At 38.8% G+C, this 21,401-nt stretch overlaps 1 long non-coding RNA gene across 3 annotated transcripts in view; it reads right to left on the bottom strand.

The window, feature by feature from the left end:
* The window catches only part of LOC137096961 (uncharacterized), a 52,767-nt gene extending 31,371 nt beyond the window's left edge, over nucleotides 1–21,396 (bottom strand). For all 3 annotated transcript variants that reach the window (XR_010909846.1, XR_010909847.1, XR_010909845.1), the window contains exons 1-2: nucleotides 20,634–21,396; nucleotides 14,574–14,757 (exon numbers count right to left, since the gene is read on the bottom strand). This is a non-coding gene — a long non-coding RNA (uncharacterized lncRNA). The remainder of the gene's footprint in view (nucleotides 1–14,573; nucleotides 14,758–20,633) is intronic.
* Nucleotides 21,397–21,401: the final 5 nt, after the last annotated feature.

Below are 21,401 nucleotides of genomic sequence, written 5' to 3'. Positions count from 1 at the left end.
TTTGTAACCAATTTCTATTCTTATGTTATTTCTGCTTCTACTACCAAATTTACAGGTGTCCCCAAGTTACAAACATCCCAATTACAAATGACTCACAGTTAAGAACGGGGTAAGACAATAGGAAGTGAGAGAAATCGACCCCAAAGAAGGCAAATTCACTCCTGAAAGAGTTATCATGGGGGGAAAGGGGTCTCCACGCACTGAGGCTTTCTCACCAATCCTTGATTCCACAACAAGCCATTTCTTTTTCGCACAGGGACACAAAGTGAGGTGAAGTCTTCTGAACAGGGGCACAGACAACAAAACAAATACTGCAGGGGTGTTAATCCTTCCCTATGGTATTCAAAGTGCATATGTGTGTGTATGTATGTGTGTGTGTGTGTGTGTGTGTGTATATATATATATATATACACACACACACACACACACACTCATGCACGCACGCACGCATATTGCTGGGGTTACACTTAAAATGTACCTGTTCCAATTTCTAAGTTTTATATACTACTGTTAGTATATTTATTATATTTTAATGCATATTTTAAACTAAATCAACATTGTAATACTTAATTGTTTATAATATTTGTATTTGCTTTGTTTTAAACTGTGATCAAAGTGTTGGAATTGTTAGCCACCTTGAGTCTCCATGGGGAGAAAGGTGGGGTATAAATACAATAAATGAATACTAAATAAATTAATTAATACGTTAATGTATGCCTACTGCTAAGTTGTTAAAAAAACCAAAAAAATCAGTGTTGCTATGGATTCTATTTTGAAACTATACCATAAAGAAATAAAGGCTTTTGAAGTTAGACTATTATTATAGATATGGCCTTACTATATATTTAGTTAGTAATTATCTTTATGATAATATCAATCAACTGCTAAAAGAGATGGAAGATTACTGTGTTGCAGGCATGTAGCCGGGGGGGGGGGGGGCTTGAAGGGCTTCAGCCCCCCCCCCCCCCGAAATTCTCATGGTGGTTCGTGAAAAGGCCTTACTGGTGCATTATTTAAACTGTTATGTTTATTCATATCATGATCTGATCACCATACTCAATATATCCCATATGCATAGGGGTATTGGGGTAATGATACAAAAGGTTTGCTAGGCTAGACCCTCTTTCACTCAGACTCAGCCCCTCCCCCTGACACCCAGCCCCCCCGAACCCCCCTCCCCGAAATTTTTTTAGCCCCCCCCCCCCCCAAAACGAAATCCTGGCTACGGGCCTGCTGTGTTGTATACAGAAGTAAATCAGTCTTGCATCAAATCAGTAGATCAGACTTGCATCAAAAGTTTTCCTTGCCTGTTTCCAAATAATTTAATTTATATTTAAAGCTGCATAAGTAATGAGTTTTCATTAAAAAAAATCTTGCTTCAACAACACTGTGATTTAACAACTTGAGAAGACGGAAAGAATATAAGTGTCAGCAAAACACTCCCTGAAATGAGGTTAGAGAAACTACCCAGATAAAGAAAGGATGTCTGAAGAAATAAACTTTTGCAATAAAAATAATCAGTAGGGATGCAGTAAGTGTGAGGAGAAAGCAAATGGGTTGGCAGAAAACAGCAACACATGCTTTTCCAGAAATGGGAGCAATGAAGTGGGAAGACTTCTCCTTAAGTGGTTTGTTGTTAGTTTTCCAGGCTGTATAGTTATGTTCCAGAAGCATTCTCTCCTGATGTTTCACCCACATCTATGGCAGGCATCCTCAGAGGTTGAGGGATCTGTTGGAAACTAGGCAAGTGAGGTTTATATATCTGTGGAGTGTCTAGGGTGGGAGAAAAAAACTCTTGTCTGCTTGTGGCAGGTGTAAATGTTGCAAGTGTCCTGGTTGCTGCCTGGGGGAATCTTTTGTCAAGAGCTGTTAGCTGGCCCTGACTGATTCTTGTCTGGAATTCCCCTGCTTTTATATTATTTGAGAACACAGAAATGCTGGACCACTCTAACAACCACCATGTCAGGCTACACAGAGAAACCATTGAAATCCACAAGCATGTGGACAATTTCAACAGAAAGGAGGAAACAATGAAAATGAACAAAATCTGGCTACCAGTATTAAAAAAAAAAACCTCTAAAATCCAGACAGTAAATAAAGAGCAACACCAAAAAAGGAGCGGAATTCCAGACAAGAATCAGTCAGGGCCAGCTAACACCTTCCGACAAAGGATTCCACCAGGCATGAAGCAGCCAGGCCATTAAATGCCATTAAATGCTAATCAAGATGGTCATTTGCAACATTCACACTTGCCTCAAGCAGACAAGAATTCTTTCTCCCACTTTTTTTTTTGAATAAACAACAAATTCAATAAAATTCTTTGAACCATAATAAAAATATTGCTGTTTCTCCCACCCTGGACATTCCACAGATATATAAACCTCACTTGCCTAGTTTCCAACAGACCCTCAAACTCTAAGGATGCCTGCCATAGATGTGGGCGAAACATCAGGAGAGAATGCTTCTGGAACATGGCCACGCAGCCTGGAAAACTCATAGCAACCCAATGATTCCAGCCATGAAAGCCTTCGGCAACACACTTCTCCTTAAGTATTTGGTACTTGATTTAAACTGGCAGCAGCTATTTAAAACAAGGAGTGATAAAAAGGTAAAATCTGGGCAAACATTTTCGGAATGTTGTCAGGAGAAAAATCCTCTTTAAAGGCATTTTAATCATACACATTTTAAGTAGATAGCGTATTTTCAAGAAAGTTCCCCAAGTTTCATATTCTTCAGGGTAGAAGGTCAAAATTTCTTGGATAATGATTGCTTAGAAGTAGGACCTTGACCCTTAGTTTTACAAAGAGATTCTTTTAATGCTTTCTTAACAATCCCATGTTCTCTCTTCTCATTCCTCCTACTCAAACATATTTCGTCTCTATCACATTGCTATTTGTGGCCTCTGTGAACATAGTTGAAACAGTCCATTTTTTAAAAAAAAAAAACACCAAGCTTTTCCTATCTTATCTTTATACATTTTTAAATTAAGAGTGCACAAGTCCACTTCTAAAGAAAATGTGCATTTGTAAGCCAGCAGAATAAATATGAAGAAATGTATGCCTTGAACTGTGCAATTAACAAGGGAAAATGAGAAAGAAATTTCATCTGAAGCCCTGAGACCTGACAACCCTAAAGCATCCCTTCAAATATTTCTTTTAATAGATATTTTCTATGGCTATTCTGCTAACCCCATTGGCACTGGGCTGTTGTTGAATTGGAAGATCTGTACAGTTAGTATTTGAAGAGGCAGACAGCAAGTAGAGACCAAAATGAAGAATCATTGAGTTGGAAGATACCTTGTGGGCCATCCAGTCCAACCCTCTGGCAAGGAGCAGGAAAATCGCATTCAATGTACCCCCGACAGATGGCCATTCAGCCTCTGTTTAAAAACCTCCAAAGAAGGGGCCTCTACTACACTCTGGGGCAGAGAGTTCCACTGCTGAACAGTTCTCACTGTTAGGAAGTTCTTCCTAATGTTCAGGTGTAATCTCCTTTCTTGTAGTTTAAAGCCATTGCTCCAAGTCCTAGTCTCCAGGGCAGCAGAAAACAAGCTTGCTCCCTCCTCCCTATGACTTCATATCGCATACTTATATATGGCTATCATGTCTCCTCTCATCCTGCTCTTCTTCAGGCTAAACATGCCCAGCTCTTTAAGCCGCTCCTCTTAGGGCTTGTTCTCCAGACCCTTGATCATTTTAGTCGCCCTCCTCTGGACACATTCCAGCTTGTCAATATCTCTCTTCAATTGTGGTACCCAGAATTTGACACAGTATTCCAGATGTGGTCTAACCAAGGGAGAATAGAGAGGTGGCATGACTTTCCTGGATCTAGACATTGTACTCTTATTTATGCATGAATATACACATACAGATTAAAATAGAGGTTTCTTTTGCTGAATGATAGAAGTATCACTATGAACAGTTGATCTAGTGATTGTAAAAGTGAGTCAAGAAACTTACAGCAGAGAAACTGTGATGAGTATCATATCTGTCAGTCAAGTAATAATGAGAACAATTATTACGTAAACAGAGGAAATGTTTTACTGTGCAAAGGATCAAACACCTAATATTGTTTCAATGATAAGTTGCAATATATTCCATACTAGCTCTCATCTTAGACTCACCAACCCTGTTTATAAAAACCTTGGCAATAAACCATGTCATTTCTTTAATGAAGCCTAAATAGCTGCACAGTCCACATGATTGCTAAATAAACAGAAACATAGGGAGGCACCTTGCCAGCATTCTTTCAAACTTCCAAGAAACACAGGGCTCAGTGTTCATTACTTTAAAATATATAGATTTAAAACTGTCTTTCTATGCTTTGAACCTTAATTCAGATATTAATGTTGTGTCATTGGATGTGAATCACAAGAAAAGTGATTCACATCCAATAACGCAACATTAATAGATGAATCAAATCCTGATAACCTTCTACATAAAATTTCAAAGCAAATAATTTATTTCAAAGCAATAATAGAAGCTATTTAAATGTTATACAGTCCACAATGAATATTTTGGATTAAGACTGCATTCTTCCTTTGCAATAAGCCTGCTTGAACTCACCATGGCTTACATACAAATAAAGACAGATCACACAATTGCAGCAATTGGAGGAAGATTGTCAGAATGTGATAATACAGTAAGGTAAAGGTAAAGGTAGTCCCCTGACATTAAGTCCAGTCATGTCTGACTCTGGGGTGTGGTGCTCATCTCCATTTCTAAGCCGAAGAGCCAGCATTGTCCGTAGACACCTCCAAGGTCATGTGGCCGGCATGACTGCATGGAGCGCCGTTACCTTCCCGCCGGAGCGGTACCTATTGATCTACTCACATTTGCATGTTTTCGAATTGCTACGTTGGCAGAAGCTAGGGCTGACAGCGGAAGCTCACGCCGCTCCCCGGAATTGAACCTGCGACCTTTCGATCAACAAGCTCAGCAGCTCAGTGCTTTAACCCACTGCGCCACCGGGGGCTCCATAATACAGTAACACCCCAGTATTCACGAACTGTGGTTATCTGAAACCATTGTTACCTAAAACCACAAACATAACCAAACAGCATAAAATTATCTTACTTCCAGTCCCAGCGTATTACAGAATTGCGCGAGAGGAGTTAAAGATTCCTAAATATTGCTAAGTTCTCCAATGTAACTATATAGTAACTTATGGGGGAAGTAAACCATAGAATCACCTGGAGGCCCTAGCAAATTGTAGAGAGACCACCACCACCCCACCCTGGCCCAACATGGGCGAGTGAAACTGTGGATAAGGATTCCACAGATACAGAGGTCTGACAAATTATGCTTCCTATGAAAGCTAAGAATAGGGAAAGAAAATAGGCAATTGCAGAATATTGTTATATTAGGAAATCAGAAAATGGATGACAGCATATTTTCCCTCATTTAAGAAAACATTATCAAAGGGACTTCTATAAACAGAAAAGCTATATAACGTGAAACTATTCTGAGGTATAACTCTCCATTGCCTCCCACAGGCTCCCAATATTCTGTTTTCATTTGGTTTCAATCTTTTTCATCTGTCTTTGTAAACCAACAATACCCAAAATAAACCTTTGTATTATCTGTTTTAGTAGTAGATGGGCAAAAATATAATTTTAGCCTTCCATATCATGATGTTAAACTTAGGACTAGATATGTTGGAAAGCCAAAAAGAGGCAAGCAGAGAATATTCGAGGTTACGCATTAGAAAGGTAATGTTTCATTTTGCAACCTCTGAAAAACCTGGAATTTGTTTGTAAATCAGTTTAGTAAAAACTTGGGAGATGTTAGTCTTGCTTTATATGCAATGGGGACCATGGACCGGTTCACGTACAGCATTCTAGTTTGGTCCTGTAGGAATGAACCATGTGCTCCTTCTTGCCCTTTGCTTCCTTAGTTGCATATACTTCATTAACAGAGCTTGCAACATGCATTTGGTTCCAGATAACAGTATGCCACAAACAAGGGTGTAACTAATTAAACTGAATGAGGATAACAATGTGAAGAAGCTCATTCTCACAGCATCAGCCAATGTTTTAAGCATTATATAAGAACACACCCTATGCCTTTCTTTCTGCCTATCTATAGGGATGAGAAAGCCCTGAAAAATAAAGAAAACAAAGGGGGGGGATCTGTTGTATTTTCCCCTAAAAATCTTATGAAATATTTCCTTTTAAAATTATGAAGGTCAAATAGAAACATAATAAAAAGTTAGGTAATTTTACAATTGGGAGATTATGCTTGTTCTCTACACTTTTGTCTGGATCCTGTATTGCCCATATGTGCACATTGTAAAAGTTTTATCTCTAAAGATCAAACATGGTAAGAAGCTGTTCTGTATCACTGTATCACTAAATTCTACATGTTTTTCTTTGTCACCTGCATGAAGAACCTGTATCAGTTGTAACTGGTATGGCTTCATGATTAAACATCACTAACACACACCAGACAGTTGTATGAGAGAGACTGCAAGTTCTTGGCTTGCACAATGAGTGGACTTGTCTGGGCCAAGCGAGAAAACTCTCTTGAATTCTTCTCACATTTTCCTCTGGTCACCTTTAGTTCTTCCCCTAATAGCCTCAAATTGTTAGCACCAATGGCAAATGCTATTTGGCACTGGCAGATCAATGCCAACACTGTATTGAAACACACACTGCACCATAATTACGAATTCGGTCTTGCTTTTGTTGGGGGGTCACCATCTTGCAAATGACCGAGGCTCAGGGCTCTTTGTGCACTGGAAGAGGAATCTAGCCATAATAATTTAAAACTAAGTATCACCCTTTCAAGTGGCAAGGGTTTTGTTCATAGATGGTCCATGACTGCAATTTGATATCAGTTCAGCTTGGGTCCATCTCCATCTTTTTTAAACTGTATACTGTATTTTATGTTCCCAAAGTAACAAAGTGATTTCAGTTTGTGAAGCATATTAAAACTGAATTTTTCATATTTTTTCACTGAAAATTTCATATTTTTTAGCTGGAAATGTTTTCTAGAAAAAATTAAAAAGAGCACCCCCTCCCCCAACTTTGAAATATCTGTAAAATTTTATATCTTTGTCTGTACATCCATTCAGCATTTCTAATTATTCTGTGCAATTCATGGGCACCCTCTGTTGCTGAAAGTTTAGTGCTAAAAATCTATGCAGGTTGGCTTATGGGAAAAATCTAATGTTCATTTACTTGCTAGTAAACAAGACAATATCTGGGCCATAAATAATTTAATTTCTTAGGGTTTTTTTTTTAAGAGGACTTTTCTTCCTTCTGAGGTTAAACTCTACTTTGTAGATTGATATGCTGAAAAAAGGAAAGACAGAAAAGGAACTTATGCTAGCAATACTGTCTTCAGCAAAAGTATGATAGCTGGGACCCTATGCTGGTTGTGCACTGCAGGTCAGAGTTCATGAAGGGAAGATGTGTGTGAGACAGTGCAGCGAGTGAGAGACACAGCTACAAGGGAGGGAGGAGGAGGGGAGTCTACGGCTCACATGTCCTGCCCTCCCGGAGCCCCAGCTTTTCCACTGTCAGAAAGCAGGCAGCAAAAAGCACAAGAAGAGGGGAAGGGGGGATCCAATTCCTGCCACCCTGTTTGCACTAGGGCCTTGTAAACCCTCCCCGACTGCCAGCACACTTTCCACTCTTTCCAGTCCCAGCGGACTTCCCTTCATTAATTCTGGCACGTGTTGTGCAACCAGCATATGGGTTCCAGCTATACGTAGGGTCCCAGCTATCATACTTTTACCATCTTCTCAGGAAGAGTATGTATGCATTACTAAAATGGAACAATGTAAGAGGAAGAAAACATTGCAACCTCTGTCTTGTTTTCAGCAGGAAGCCCACAGAGACACAGTTTTATACTGGGCTTCAGTTTTTGAAAAAAAAATAATCAGATCAAAACTCATCAATAAGAGCAAGTTAACTGGGATGCCGTTGGTTTCCTACCATACCAGAATGTATGTTTAATTGAAATAAAACAATGAAGAACTAGTATATGCAAGCAATCTATGCATCAACAAAACTGAACTCTATTTAGTGAACAATTAAGTCATATGCTGACCTGCATTAAAAATGATGCATTAAAATTAGATTTGAACTCATTCACTGACAAAGGTTAATATCCAAGTTTTGCAATGAAAAGCAAAAGGTATCCCACAGATGTATTTTCAGTGTACTAACATAGGCAGGGAGTGTCTTCAAGGGATAATTAAGCAATGAAGAAGTGGTCCTTGAACTTTTAAAGAGAACACATTCCACAGAAAGACAAAAACTGCCAAACCACAAAGTATTCAATAGCATAAAACTGCTGAGGAAAAGGACAGAGGGATTAAAATCAAGTGGCTAGGACATGGTTTTACAGGAATACTCAGTACAACCAGTCTAGACATGAAAGGGGCTGGTGGATCCCAAATGCTTCAATAGAATTGGACCATTTTTGCCTGCAAATATTAAAGAGGAAATGCACTGTCCTTCTTGAAGTCTTATATCTGAACGACTCCAAGTATCTATCTATCTATCTATCTATCTATCTATCTATCTATCTATCTAGGGTGGAGTTATACTTAACAAATGTACCTGCATACAAATTCAACTTATCTACAAATTCAGCCTAAGAGCAAACTTACAGAACCTCTCTTGTTCATAACTCGTGGACTGCCTGTACACATACCAAAGCAGATGTGTTTGGTAATTTCTCAGACATCACTTCTGTTTCCATTTTAGGAAAACCAAAAAAGCAATTAGTAATAATCACAGGGAAGATTACAACTATCTCAGAAACCACAGTGTGGGCAGATCATTTCCTTTACGATTGTATATCCTTTTAACTCAATTTCCCGTGTAATCCTTTGAAATGCTCTTCATGAAAACAGTGTTTCGTGAGTCTCTTTTATTTCATAACCTAACATTTCAGAGTTCTAATTTGTGAGTGCCCAATTATTTTTCATTATCCATATACTAGAAAATTGTTGCTGATGTCTAAATTCTTTGCCAAGTTATCCCATCTGATCTTGGAAGCAAAGCAGGTTCAGCCTGGGATAGTACTTGGATTGGGCACTACCAAGAAATATCAATGCTGTAAGCTATATTTAAGAGAAAGATGTAAGCAAAATCATCTCTGGGTATCCCTTGCCTTAAAAAAACACCTATAACATTCATAAGCTTTCCATAAGTCAATATACAACCTGAAGAGTAACGCACACAATGTTTAGCAGACTTCCTGCAGTAATCCCAAATACGTATTTAATTCAAATGAAGGAGCCCCCAGTGACACAATGGGTTAAACCCTTGTGCTGGCAGGATTGCTGACCGATAGGTCAGTTTTTCAAATCTAGGAAGAGCAGGTTAAGCTCCCTCTGTTCAGCTCCAGCTCCCCATGCTGGGACATGAAAAAAGCATCCCACAACGATGGTAAAAACATCAAAACATCCGGGCGTTTTCTGAGCAACGTCCTTGCAGACAACCAATTCTCTCACACCAGAAGCGACTTGAAGTTTCTTAAGTCACTCCTACCACGGAAAATATTCAAATGAGTATTAGGATGATATTCATATAAACTGAAATTTTCCATAAATTTCACTTCTTGCTTAACTCACATTTAAAACAAGCATGCAAAAATAATTCTATTTAAAAGTTTTAATTGACCTGGGAACATATCCAGAACAATTAAGAAACATTTTAAACAAAACCAGTTCAATTTTAATTTTAAGATGCATTCAAGTAGAAATAATAAATCTTTGTTAACAACAGTAATTACCATATCAGATTACCTGATTAGGATTTCTACAGAAAGAATATGATCCTGGGAATGTGCACCAAAGCCAATAGTTACTCTTTGTTTTTAAAATAATTTAAACCAGTAACTAAATACCTATGTCACAGTAGCTGCATGAATGCCCAGTAAGAATCTACTGTGACACCATTTTTTAGTTTATTAGTATAGCTGTTATAGAAAACCCCTGAAATTAGAAAATGAAGAATATGGAAGAATAAGAGGCATAAACAGGAAGAGTTGTATGTGAAATACAGTGAAAAGCACTAATGGGGTTTGTGTAAGAGAAATCTCCATTAATACATGTGATAGAAGTTTAATTTATAGCATGAGCTGCCATAAAATCGAAAATCAGGGGTGCAGGGGTGGGCAACAGCAATGGATCTGCTCAGGCGGCCCACTGACTGCTACAAAGACTGCTTAAACTATCAGACATAAGATCAAACCAAGCTACTTCTGTTTTTCAGAAAAATGTTTGCATCAATAATATTAATTACCCGCACCAGGAGGGACTTGTAATCTATTTGAAAGATGAATTACTTCCAAGCTTCCAAACTAAATGTACACAAGGGATGTAGCTCGGCTTCATTGCTTAATATCTTGCCCGGATTTGATCCCTTTACTGCCATATGCATCTGTTTTAATCCAAGCTAAAATCACAGGACCCCCGTGATATAGTTACATTGGTACTAGAGTGTCCGGGCATCCCCTGGGCAACGTCATTGCAGACGGCCAATTCTCTCACACCAGGAGCAACTTGCAGTTTCTCAAGTTGCTCCTGACACACAAAAAATTGATACTGGGGACTGTTTCTGCTGCATGCACATGTTCACTGTTTTGGTTTATGTCCAAATGACTACAACGGCTGCACGGTTTCCTTGTTTGTTCCTGCCATGGATACACAATTTATACAATAGCCATTCTCTGTTTTCTAATGCATTGAATGTTATTTCAACCTGGATGTTATTTCAACCCCCATGTGTTGTCTCTGCCCCCTATAATCTGCTGCCTCATTTTAAACATTCATTTCCCAGGACAGTGGATGTAGGATTGATGACATATGATGCAATCTTAAACAGATCTACTTATACAGATCTACTGCAAGGGAATGGAATTGAAGGAATGAATACCAATACCCTTCCATAGCATGAATTATCAGGTTACCTCAATGACCACCAAACTGGTCCCATCCTCTCCCACATACACGTCACCAATTCCACTGTGATGCCAATTCAGGGGTCAAGCCACAGATTTTAAAAGCTCAGTCCTTTCCAAAAAATAGTTAAATAAACTGCTTTGTCATGTTAAAGTCTTCCAGCATCAAAAATAAGTGTTTTCATTTTGGAAGGCGAGGAATGTCACATGTTGAAACAGGACTGAAGTCATGGTATGGATGCATTATTGAGGCTGTTTAGATTCAGCCCTGGATAGGTATTTGGTCCTTCTGAAGGCTAGAAAACGGAAGAAGTAATCAGGGACATGTAATGCCCTAACTTGCTCATGGCTGTATTATGTTGTAATTGACTTAGAAAGAACAGAAAACTTGAAAACACACATTGACTGAACCTTGTAGCTATCCTTGGAAACCCTCTAAGGATCAGCTTCATCATTCACTGGCATTTAGCCCAAAACTTTGCTCTAAGATTGTTGTCTCCACCAGACAATGTATTGATTTACTTGCTAAAAAGGTTAGATAAAACTGTGACTGCAGAGACATTTCTTTATGCACCTTGCACCTTGATCATTGATATTATTTTGTTTTGTCACTAAAGGTGGTGGTGGTGGGGGGGGGGGTGTCATGTCAGGAGCGACTTGAGAAACTGCAAGTCACTTCTGGTGTGAGAGACACTGCAAGGACGTTGCCTAGGGGACACCCAGATGTTTTTGATGTTTTGTCATCCTTGTGGGAGGCTTCTCTCATGACCCCACATGGAGAGCTGGAGCTGATAGAGGGAGCTCATACGCACTCTCCCCGGATTCAAACCTGCGACCTGTTGGTCTTCAGTCCTGCTGGCACAGGGGTTTAACCCACTGCGCCATCAAGGGCTCCTTACCAAAGGTGGTGGTCCTTCTTTAATGCCGGTTTGCCATCTATGGGTTAAAAAGTCCAATGCACTAATTTAGTCCCATGACTGTTACATGTTTCTCTTCCTTATTTTAATGTTACTGCTGTGTTCCAACTTGTTTTTTTTATTATTATACTGTTACTGTATCATCGTCATCATCATTATTGTATTGTATTTCACTGATTATGTTCTTTTATTACTCACACTGGGGCTCTATTATAGAATTAAAAATAGGGTATACATATTTAAACAAACATTCTTTCTTATCTATTTTCAAAAAGAATAAGCTCAACCTACACAGAAAGAAAGCAATTCTAACATTTACATGTATCTGTTACAGCCTTCACATTTAGAAAGCATTTCTATATGAAGATATATCTCAGTTAATGAAGTAAAGCTGTTTCTAGGATTAGCTTCTTCAACAGAAATGTTGGGGGCAGGGGTAGAAATGTTGCAGGCAGGGATGGATTTCTACACCACAAAAAAGAAAAGAGGTTCAACATGTGTTAGCAAACTCTTTATTCAAAACAAACATTATACACCTATAGCTTATACATTAAATTATGCATTATAGATAAGACCAGCATTAAGTAAATAGAAAATGTTGAACTTTGCAGAAACTACCTGAAAGCTTCTTCCAAAATGCATTGGGAGATTTTTAATTTTTAAAATATCTTCCATTTTTTATGATTTTCATTTTGATGGTAAAATTTTCAGATTTTTGCTTTATTCCTTTCTTTGTTTTTCTTTTCACACATAATTGGTAGGTGATTCTGGGGGAAGTTCTTTACCTCACCTGTTGTATGTAAGCATACACGGCTACAATAGGATCCCCTAGAACTGAATCTTGTTCTTTATTGCACTGTTTACCACAGACACATTGCTGCAACCTAACACTGAACTCCTCACTTTCTCCAGTCCTCTTTCACCAGTGCCAACGTTGCAAAAACACTTCCAGCTAGACAGAAAACAAGAAAGCATGTCTGGACTGGGCTGGCCTCTCACAAAAGAGGGTTTCTTTGTCAGAGGCTTTGTAAATTGGGGGTATGCCTATCCTCATTTTTCCAGGTACAGTTGCACACGTAACTTCCCAGGATAGTTACAAAGGACAATAATAGAATATCTATAGAATCTGTGACACCTGTATTAGCTACAACTACAGATGTTTTAATGTCTATTTCCTGTTCCAAGTCTAGTTGGTTAGAATCACACCAAACATTTCCAAATTAACACCAGTTTTCTAGATTGGTCAAACGTGGCAGGTTTGTGAAAATTCAAATCACCACACCAGAAATCTACAGTGCTGAGTGCTGTATCCCTGGAAGAAGAGATCAAGTCCAGGCCTGAATGGTTTCTACCCATGGGAGTGCCAGGATTTAGATGTCAGGTGATGTATGTTGAAAGAAGGGATCAGAGAAGATCAGGCTTTAGCGAAGATATAGTCTTTATGCAGTAATCAAGACATCTTTAATGCACAGGAATGCTGGTTATGGTTGACTATTTTCATATTTATAATGTGACATTATGAATTATAATGTGACATTATGAAGTAATCCATACATAACAGTCACCACCTGATCCTAGCTCAAACATAACTCTCACTGTTGAACAGGACATACATTGTACTCATAACACCATGCAGACATAAACACCCAAAGACTATTAATCATTGATAAGATATTAAAAACAGGGTGAGAGAAACAGTGTTTCCTTCACAGTTATTCAGGAAATCTCTTTATCCTTAATATTTCTAATGAGGGTTGCCAGGTTGATAACTGGAGACATCTTCTGCATCTTTAATGGTTTTGCAGAAGATGGCATTTCAAAAGATGTTTATTGATTCACCAATGAGATAACAATCATCACTAATTTTCTTTAAAAAAAATAATTTTATTGAGTTTTATAGTTGCGATACATCAGGCAAGTGTTAATCATTGACATATCTATTATAATTTTAATTTTCAATCTGGCAACCTAATCATGGTTCACTATCAACATTAACCACAGGACTACAACCTTAACCCCCTGGTGTAAAATACAACAAAATACAAAATCCAGAGAACAGCAATACCATTTGGACGTCAACTAAAAATCGCAAAATACATCATACAAGCTTTCAAATCTCCACTGTCTTATTTGCGCCTATTATGCTACAATTGAGAATGACCAGCAGGGCTGCAAAATTTCAGAAGCTACAAATGTAAATCTCAAAACAGATGAAAATTTTTGAAAATATCATAGTTTTCTTGCTTTTCCTACAGAGGTAAAAGTTGCAATTATGTGCATGCTTTTCTGGGAGTACATGTATAAACAAACCTTTACACAAACTGTTGACGTGAAGTTATACCTTTGTGATAAAGTGCCTTCTGTGTTTGCAACTGGCTGATTGTATAATTAATATGTTTTTGCAACAATATAACCCATCAATCATTAACATTTAACATACAATAACTGTTTAAAATTTGACTTTACCTATAATGGTACTAAAAATTCTCTTGGGCAGTTATATTTTGTGAATGTATAATAGTTGCTAGGTATAGAGGGTTTTAAATAACACATTCTAATTTTTAATGCAATTAACATTACATTCAGTCTACCTGTGAACTGTAGTATCTCAAAAAAGTCTGATTTGTTTGCTTCAGTTTGCAAACAATTTTATGCCAACCAAAAAAACACCACACATTGTGCTAGCCTATAATGTGAATGGAGACAAGAAAACAGAGACAAGAAAAAGTGGACTCACCTCACATCCAGCACTCTCTGTCCCCATGAAAAAGGTGCAAACTTCCAGTGAGTATCTTGGGTTTACTGTCAAAACAGGTTCATCTTCTAGGTGCATTTGGTCACCATCACTGTCACTCTGGATGCTGTCGCTTAAGTAGTCAGTGTAGACTTGCCATTAGTCTTTGGGTATCTAATCTATCACCCTAAATATTTAAACTAGAATCAGAAGTCTTTCAGTCTTAAGTAATATATTTGATTTTAACCTGGACAATGAAGAAAGCAAGGTAAAATGAAAAGCAGAAGGAAAAAAAGGTGGCCACACTACAGGTTTTATCAAGGAAGCCACAGCTCTGAGTATGCAAGATCTGAGCAAGGCAGTTGATGATTGGGAATCTTGGAGTCTCTCATTTAAAGGATTCCCATAAGTCAATGATAATTTGATAACTTGTAACTTCAGAGAATTTAATTAGCTATTTTTAAACGAAGACAAGTTGTTGCAAAGACTAACTCTATATATGGTCATGAATATAGTATTCTTCCTTCTTCCTGCTGATTTATGTAACCTCATGATGAAATTGACACTTCTCACATTTTCTGTTTCCACATTTTGTGCCACACTCTAAATAACCAATTTTGCATTCCTTCTATAATAATATAAATGCATGTTTACCTTTCTAAGACAAATAAAAAGCTTAGAAAGAACACAGCTGCAGGAGTACAATACGGTCTTTATGGTGTCCTGAGCTTCAGTGTTGCCCAGACTACAGAGGAAAAGGATTGGGGCTCAAAACGTAAGAAAATTTTAATATTCTACTGCTTGTATTCTGCTACCCTTTTATCTAAAGTTTGGAAGAGTGGGTTGTTTTTTATAATCCTAGAATTATCTGTTCTAAATTATATCAACTCTCTAAAATATCAAGACATGCTGCATATTAGCTATAGCAGCAAAAATATGTTGTTCCTGATATCCATTTCTTAGACTCCTTCTACACTGTCACTATATCCCAGGATCTGATCCCAGATTATCTTCTTATCCCAGATTGTATGGCAGTAGAGACACACATAATCCAGTTCAAAGCAGATAACCTGGGATCAAATCCTGGGATATAAGGACAGTGTAAAAGGGACCTAGACCAAAGCACATACTGGTTCCTTTAAGCTCAAGCTGTATCAAAAAACTTCCTACACTTGCAATGGATTTTCCACACATTATCTATCCTACTATATTCTATCTGAATCAGTAAACCAGTTGCTGTGTGGCTAGAAACATAACAGTTCCTCTCCTTCTTTCCCCTAACACACAAAAAGAACTTTCCTGGTTTTAAAAAGAAGATATATCAAAAGTGATCTGAGTAGGGGTTAAACTTCATTTTAGAGGTTTTTGTCTTGCTTAAAATCTGCTCAGATTTTTTAAAAAGATAACTGAACCAATTCTCTACACTGAGCTGATTCTCTACTCCCAGTTTTTCTGTCTCTTGCAACTTTGTAAGAATTTGGTAAATCAGGGAAGCTTGGGAAACCGAACTGTTCTGTTTTCTAAGAAAAACGTCTGGTCTTGTCATACATGTATACACAACACAAACATTAAACAGCTGCTCCAGAGGCTATGGCATGGGGCAATGGATTCCACCTAAACATGAGGGGAAATGATCTGATGGTAAGACCTGTTCGGCAGAGTTTGATGGAGTCTCCTTCCCTAGAGGTTTTTAAGCAGAGGCTGGATGGTCATCTCTCAGGAGTGCTTTGATTGCACGACAGAACTGAGTTGGAGTAGATGGCCCTTGGGGTCTCTTCCAGCTCTGTAATTCTATGAAACTGCCCCATAATTAAAAAAAACATTTGAAGAATTTTCTTTCAGCATGATTGTGTCAATAGAAGTGAATCCTAGAGAGAATGCAGTGAAAGAGAAAATATGTTTTCCAGTGTGTGATAATGGTTGGGGTTTTTTTTGTTTGTTTTTTAAACAAGCCCCCTAATAATAAACCATTATTGAGCAAATTAAGACGTATCTCCCCCTTTCCTTATGTAATTTGCTGTTCTTTTTTCTTTTCAATCGTATAATTAACATTGGCAATTTCATTGTTTGGGTTGAGGATCACTTTTCCAGAAGCAAACAATTTTAAGAAGCCATAAAGTTGGGATAAGGTATGTCTAGACATAGGACCTGCTTCAGATCATAACTAATGAATGGATGACTATTTTGTTTAAGTATGGGCAAATGATTAACAAGATTGGTGGCAGAAGGAACAGTCCTCCAAGCGAAAGGGACTGAGCGGTAGGACATGAAACAACTCTGCAACAGGAAATACACAATAACTAGTTACGAAGGGAAGGGCAATTCCAACACATCAACCAAACTTCTCCAGGGCCACTCCTCCAAATGTTAGCTCAGTTACATACTGTTCCTGTTGGCATCTGCAAAGACATTTCATGGCTCTCTTTCTCTCCACAGGATAGTCTATGGTAAAATAAGTAAGACCCTCTGGACATCCCCCCCACCCAATTGAAAAGTAATTATACCATGGTGTGTGCATCTGGTCTGGAAGTACCAAAAGTGGAATGCCTGCAGAAGAAATTGGGGTGCTTACCTTCATTCCCAACCCTTTCTCTACCTGAAGATGATTTTCTTCCAAAATGCAAAAAAACAAGACAAAACAAAAATGGAGTTAACTTTCTACAGCTGAAGGTGAGAGTGCTGGTTGCATTGGTAGAAAATTTGAGCTGACAAAAGTCTGGTGAAGGTGGAAATGATAAACAGAGCCTTTTCACTGGTCTACTCAACAACTATAAACCAACAACTTAGCATTTAAAAAAACAGGTCAAGATGTTTTCCAAGTTCTGTTTTCCAAGATCCGTTTCAGGGAAGATGAAAAAAAACTTGTGAATGAATCTGAATTCAAGGTTATCCTTGGCAACAACTTTCATTGAAACACAGATATATACAAAATATAGCCATTTGAAGTACAAGATCCAGAGAAGTGACTGCATAACTAAACTAGAAAGAAGGAGAGGCACAATTTTAATATTTACATGCCACCAGAATGAAATTTAATTAAGAGCCCCACAGAAGTGGAACACAGTAACACAGATGAAATAAGCAGGGAGGAATGTACGTTTCTTTAACAATCTCAAGTATTTGCATTGGTGTGTCTGCCATTCACACAGGATTATGAGTGTAATATTACAGATGGGGACTTTGTTTGCTTGGGGTAGTAAGGATATCCTATATCCTATTGGCATGGAAAGACAGACAGACTGATCTCCACATATTAACATAGGCATGAATGTCATATAGTTCAGTGGTATCGACTGTCATGTAAGCATTCAAAGAATAGCAGCCTGAGAACACAGAGTTGTCAACAGCTTTTCCATCTGCAAAACAGATGCTTGCTCTGTCTTGTAGTAATCACTAATGCAGGTTTTGTGGGGGTGAGGTTGTGACCATCCCTCTTAAAAATCCTCTCGGATAGTTTTGAAATTGCTTTTTCATTCACCAACAATATTCAGTGAATAAATATTAATCAGAAATATTCTAAATTCTTGTATTTTCTCCCCTTAGTCTTTTGTTACACTTTCAGAGCCTTAAATGGTGACTGCATCAGGTTAATGCCTTTTGTTGGAGCTTATTGCATAATGTTGTCACTTTAAAAGCATTTTTTAATCCTCCAAACCCCATTATTGAGTTCCTTTTCCACTTCTGTTACACTATGATTTCCAGTGCAAAAGTTCAATTGTCTGGTTATATCAATTTTGCTTGGTCAGTGGATATTTGACTGGGTGGGACTGTTGCTAGGACAGTACAACACCAAAAAAAGCAGAGGAAGGAGAGGGGAGGCACCTCCAAGAGCTATTTGATCAGTGCTGGGCACAAATGGGAGGCTGGTTATTTGTGCTCTTTCCTCCCTCCTTCCTTGATACTTCAGAGGGAAAAATCAGGCAGGGATAATAATGGAGGGGGTAGGCAGTCTGTGTGTGATACGATTTTGGTGCTGACACTATCTTGGGCTATAGAATTTGTTATAAACTTTATTTATTTATGTATTTTAATTGATGTGTATTAATAAGTTTAATGCCATGTTCAGGTTTTTATAGTAATGTTTTATTTAAAATGTGAGCTGCTTTGGGTATGAAAAATGAGAGAAAATGGGGTAAAAATAAATGTCATCATTAGCATCTTGAAATGGTCCCAAAGATACGCAAGGAAAAATAGGAATCCTGATTGTATGAACTGTCTCTCTCCATTTACTGTCACAAACGACACGACCTTGGTGCCCGGGAAGCTGCCAATAACTCTCAGCTTCCTCTTTCTTTTCCTGTTTTGGGGGGTGAATGAGGGAAAGGGATGGAGAGAGTTGTAGCAATGTCAGATGCCCTTTCCAGGAACTTATCCTGAAAGAGTGGGACCCATGGAGATGGATGGAACTTAAGATCACCCCTACGAATTGATCTCAGAAAGTCTGGCTCTGGCAGAGATGATGGCGAAGCTGACTTCAGACCCACTGATTTCAAAGAGCCCACGCACAACTGGTGCATCTACACTGCAGAATGAACGCAGTTCGACATTACTTTAACTGCTATGGCTCAATGCCATGGAATCATGGGTGTTGTAGGGGTTTTTTTTTTAAGTCTTTAGCCTTCTCTGCCAGAGAGTGCTGGTGCCTCGCCAAACTACAACTTCCAGGGTTCCATAGCAGTTAAAGTGACGTCAAGCTGCATTCATTCTACAGCAGGCATGGGCAAACCTTGACCCTTGAGGTGTTTTGGACTTCAACTCCCACAATTGTGGGAGTTGAAGTCCAAAACACCTAGAGGGCCCAAATTTGCCCATGCCTGTTCTACAGCATAGAAGCACCGGAGGTCAAGATTTCAGAATTGATCGCAGAAATTGTAAGGAATCTCCTGAGTTTCTTGAGTCAAACCCATGCAGGAAGTTCTCTTTATAGCGTCATCTGAGAAATTGAAGGCTTGAGAAAATATTGCAGCTTCCTGCTCAACTTCACACATTTACGACAGAGTTGAGATTTTCCCCTACGGTTTAACACTTGAATATTCATCTTTCTAAGTATTGATTTTGTTGCAATATCATACTGTATGGCTATGCTGAGCCGGTTGAATCCATACTGGACTTGCTGACCTGACCTGAGTACAAATGAAAGGTCATTTTCAACCCTTAAACATTTGAAAACGTACACAAGAAGCACAATGAGGCAAGAAAGACTGACTGGACTTGCACTCTTGAGTGTCCACCGAAGTTTATCAATAGAGCCTGATTTCTGTCAAAGTGTATTGACACAGTTTTCAAGTGTTTCTAACAAACGTTGTGGTATTTTTTAAACTATAAATTATGAATTAGCAATAATTTTCAGTTATTTTAAGACTTGAAACTTTAACTAAAATAGAAATTTGATTTAATGAAGTCTATATAAAATATACTTGAAACCATATAATTTAAAGTATTGTATGTTATGGCACGATGAAACATGCCTGTTACCCTTTGTAGTCTTTTACCTAGGTCATTGCTATCTTAAATGCTGGTTATAAATTTTAATCCTTGTTTTATCAATTTTATCCGCTGTTAATTCCACCCACATCGTGTTTTAATCAGATTTGGCTATTTTTGGCCTTACTAACCTTGCACACCTTGTATCTTATACCTTTTACGGAGAAATAAGGGTCCTTGGACTGTATTTAAAATGTTGTTGTTATGTTATCAAACTACTCTTCATGATTTGCTAAAAAAAAAGTTTCAACCCTCCCCGAATTTTTTTCTGGCTACGGCCCTGAGTGCAGGCACTGCACCCAGTGTGCCGATTTATTTATTTATTTATTTATTTGGGGTACTTTTACCCCACCCTTCTCAACCCCTGAGGGGGGACTCAGAGCGGCTTACAAAAAGGCACAATTTGATGCCTGTACAAAATACACATAATGTACAAAACCATAGTTAAAACAATTATCACAGTTTAAAACAATCAAAACAATCAGTATATAACACATCAATAAAACTATTCTCATGCTCAGCGCTCGTCTTTCAGAGTTCCATAATTCCATTCCATTAGTCCATTCCTGTCCACTTTACCTTTCTTTATCTGCCAGATTGTCCGAATGCCTGGTCCCAAATCCATGTTTTCAATTTTTTCCTAAAGGAGAGGAGTGATGTCGCTGATCTAATTTCCCCGGGGAGTGAATTCCACAGGTGGGGGACCACTACCGAGAAGGCCCTGCTCCTCGTCCCCACCAACCTCACTTGTGATAGAGGCGGGTGGAAAGCAGGGCCTCCCCAGAAGATCTTAGACTCCAGGGTGGGACGTAGAGGGAGATCCGTTAGGACAGATCACCACTGGGACCACCTTTACTGACTTGTGCCAGAGTCTTTGCAGTTCGATTTTTAAATCCTCATATGGTGTCAGCTTTTCCAGATGTTTCTCTGCAATCTTGCTGTCACCTGGGATTGTGACATCGACGATCCATACCTTGTTTTTTAACACGATTGTAGAGTCATTATTATTATTATTATTACTATTATCTCCGTAACGGTCGGAGCTTCCGGGCTCAGCTATCATACTATTACCCAGCACTCTCTCCTTATTTGCCTTCCTCTCGCTTTGGCTCCCTCTCAGGTCTTCTCCTCCCTCCAGAGGCACCTGAAGAGGAGGAGGAGAAAAAGGCGGGAAACCTTTCCCTCTTGCTCACCTGGCCATCCCGCAGACCGGGGAAGCGTTGCCCTGGGAAGGCGGGCGCGCGCGGTGAATCACAGCCGGCGAAGGGCGTGGCTCCGCCCCCTCGCCGACACCCTGGACTTTCCGGGGGGCTGGCCCTTTAAAAAGAGGATGCGCCGACGTCGCCT

Source organism: Anolis sagrei, chromosome 4 (genome assembly GCF_037176765.1).
Source record: "Anolis sagrei isolate rAnoSag1 chromosome 4, rAnoSag1.mat, whole genome shotgun sequence".
Lineage (NCBI taxonomy): Eukaryota > Metazoa > Chordata > Lepidosauria > Squamata > Dactyloidae > Anolis > Anolis sagrei.
This window is presented reverse-complemented; position numbering and strand designations above follow the sequence as displayed.